The sequence below is a fragment of the Triticum dicoccoides genome, chromosome 2A, assembly GCF_002162155.2.
Source record: "Triticum dicoccoides isolate Atlit2015 ecotype Zavitan chromosome 2A, WEW_v2.0, whole genome shotgun sequence".
NCBI lineage: Eukaryota > Viridiplantae > Streptophyta > Magnoliopsida > Poales > Poaceae > Triticum > Triticum dicoccoides.
The window spans coordinates 620808147-620811844 of NC_041382.1; positions in this window are offsets into that span (position 1 = coordinate 620808147).

Below are 3698 nucleotides of genomic sequence, written 5' to 3' on the forward strand. Positions count from 1 at the left end.
GCTGCGCCACGCGCGAGCGAGCGCCAGGGACACGGCAGGGCGCGGGCGGGGCGAGAGCTGCAGCACGGGAGCAGCGCAGGGCGACGTGGGAGCTCACCCACAAGATGTTCGATTTAATGCCAACGCGGACACGAACAAAATGAGTTTGCCTCCCGTTGGCGCACGAGCCGACCCAAATGAAAAAGCGGACATGGACGCGCGGACGGGCGACCCAAACGGACGAAAAGTGGACAGAAGCGGTGTCTGTTTGGGTCTATCCGTTGGAGTTGCCCTAAAAACCTACTAAAAGCACAAAGCAAGGCTGCTAAGGGGGTGTTTGTTTCCAGGGACTTTTTGGTGTAGGGACTAGAAAAAGTCCCTCTTAGAGACTTTTTCATCAAACGGGAGGGACTACTAGGGACTAAAAGTTGCGTTTTAAGACTAAATGAAGAAGACTCTCAAGGAGAGTCTTTATTGGGACTTTTGGGGATTTTTCCAACAATGCCCCTCCATGCACCCATTGGTCCACTACCCCATGATGTTGTTTGATTGTTATTTTTCTATATACTAGGAGTAACATGGTCATTTAATAACCTCTAGAGAGGGACTAGGGACTTTTTAGTCCCTGAAAACAAACAGGAAGGGACTAGGGACATTTTAGTTGGGACTAGAAAAAGTCCTAGGACTTATGAACCAAACAGGACCTAAGAGCATCTCCAGCCGTGCCCCCAACAAGCCCCCTCAGGCCACTATTTCGGCGTTGGCGCCAAAAAACGCCCCAGTCGCGCCCCCAGGACGACGAAAAGCGCCGGTTCGGCCCTTTTTTCCTCCCGGCGCGCGCAGGCCGAACCCGGCGCACTGGGGGGCGATCGGGGGCTCTGGCGCAAGGGAAAAGCGCGGCTGGCCCACACCCTCAGGTGAAAAGTCAAGATTTTCTTCCCCGACTCGTCTTCCACCCCCCGCGCCCTCGGCCGCCACTAGCTATATCCCAACGCCGCCCGCCGCCCTTCACCGCTAGATAGCCATTCCCCGTCGGAAAATTAGCAGAGGTTCACCGCGGCAGCCCCTCCAACAGCAGCTGGGCGTTTCTGTCCGCCGTTTCCAGCCGCGGAGGGGCAGTTTAGCGGCGGGTGCACGCCCACCGGGCACAAGGTGTTCGGCGATTTGCCTGCCTCGGCGATGGACTCGGATGACGAGGAAGCGCTCACCGCGCTACTGGAGGAGGAAGCCGAGGCCGACGTCCAGGAAGAAGAGCATCTGATGGTGCTCGCCGCCCTCGCCCAGCTGCTGGCGAGCAATGAAGAGCCGCGACGAGGTGGCTCGGTGCCGGGGCGGGTGAAAGCAAAAAACCGGCATCGTCTCGAAGGCTACTGCATGCTCTACTCTGACTACTTCGCCGATGCTCCACTTCACGGCGACAAACTATTTCGGCGCCGTTATCGAATGAGCCGAAAGCTCTTCCTCAGAATTACGAATTCCATCTTGGAGTTCGACAACTACTTCAAGTGCAAGATGGATTGCACCGGCAAACTTGGATTCACCTCGATACAGAAGTGCACGACAACGATGAGGATGCTCGCATACGGAGCTCCTGGTGATTCACTCGACGACTATGGGCGCATGGCCGAGCCCACCAGCATAGAGTGCCTCTACAAGTTTTGTCGGGTAGTGGTGGCAGTGTTTAGACCGCAATACTTGAGAACACCCAATGCGGAAGACACTTCTCGGATCCTAGCACAAAATGCAGCAAGAGGATTTCCTAGGATGCTTGGAAGCATCGACTGCATGCATTGAAAATGGAAGAATTGCCCATTTGCTTGGCAGGGGATGTACAAAGGCGCCAAAGGCGGTTGCAGTGTGGTACTTGAGGCGGTGGCCACACAGGACCTCTGGATTTGGCACTCTTTCTTTGGTATGCCAGGAACTCACAATGACATCAACGTGCTGTAGTGCTCTCCTGTCTTTGCCAAGCTTGTTGAAGGTCATTCTCCTCCGGTGAACTTCGAGATCAATCGGCGGCACTACAACACGGGGTACTATCTAACTGATGGCATCTATCCGAGATGGTCGACATTTGTGAAGACGATCTCAAACCCTATGCCAGGAGGCAAGAACGCCTGGTTTGCGAAGATTCAGGAGGCTTGCAGGAAGGATGTCGAGCGGGCATGCATTTGGTGTGCTCCAATCTCGATTCGCTGTTGTCCGGTACCCCACTCAGACCTGGTCGAAAGATCAAATGTGGGAGATTATGACTTGCTGTGTCATCTTGCACAACATGATAATCGAGAGCGAGCAAGAAGACCCAGTGTTTGACACTGAACCATACTACAGGCAGGGTCCTCTAGCCGAAGTTGATCACCAGCTACCGGCAACCTGGACTGCCTATCTCAGTATGCGCCAGGAGATCCGAGACCCACAGGTGCATCATCAATTGCAAAAAGATCTGATTTAGCACCTATGGAGGCTCAAGGGGGACGCTGGGCACGACGTGTGATGAAATATGAGTTTTTATTTGTTGAACTATATAATTTGTATTGAACTATTTGTTGTTGTACTATTTTGTTGAAGTATTTGATTTTTCTGTGATGAAATATGTTATAAGAAAAAATTTACATTGATAATTGAACGCCGAGCTACGGCGAACCACGCCGAATATGGGCCTATTCTCGCCCATATGGGCCCTTTATTTGCCGAAATTGGGCTGAAAAGTGGGACAATTTTGACGCCTGGGGGCGAGCTGGGGGCGACGACTGGGCGCAAAACGGCCCCCAGCGCCGATTGTGTCGCCGGCTCGCCCTTAGGGGGCAATTTTTATGCGTCCGGGGGAGGGGGGGGGGCAACGGCTGGAGATGCTCTAAGCACACCACCATGATGAAAGCCAACCTCCCACCAAATCTAAGCCGGACTAATAAGCATGCCATGCAATGGCGGAAGCCAACCTTCCGGTAAATGATATGATCATATTCTGCCAAATGACTGGCTAATTTGCTTAATAAAAAAATTAATTAGCACATTCTACCAAATGACTGGCTAATTTGCTTAATAAAAAAATTAATTAGCACATTTCACCAAATGAAATATATACTATTTAGTACTACCTTCCGCCAAATGCTACTAGCACATTGCACTCCGCTAAATACTAGCCATCATGGATGGAATAGAGTAGAGACGGTACCTGGTGGCTTTTTATTGGTTATGTAGATGTTCAAATTTTCGCAAAGTTCCTCATATTTGTCTTGGATTTGCTGGAAAAAATACGTCCGGACCGTTTGGCAGACTGATGCAGGATCACATTTGATGACAAACTGTGTCCAAACACCGTGATCCGAATGCTTGTGGGAGGTTTGAGGATCGTCTTGGAGATGCCCTGAGATATAGGAGTGCTCCGTATAGATCGGCACCGCATTGGATTCTCGTACGCACTTAGAGCATGTCTAGTAGAACCCTCAAACCATCAAAACCTCACTAGCGTTTTAAGGGTCCGAAAATGGTTTTTTTATGCACTTTTACGGGTTGAAAAATAGGGGCAAAGATTAGAACTCTCAAACCCAACCCTTATAATGGAATATTCTCCATAAACGACGTTGTCGTTGCGGGCATACCATCGAGCACCTCGTCCACGACGGGCGGAGGGCGGCGCGGGGGCGGAGGGCGGAGGGCGGGGCGGGCGCGGGCGGAGGGCAGTGGCCGAGGGGTGGGAGGCGGAGGCGGAGGGCGCG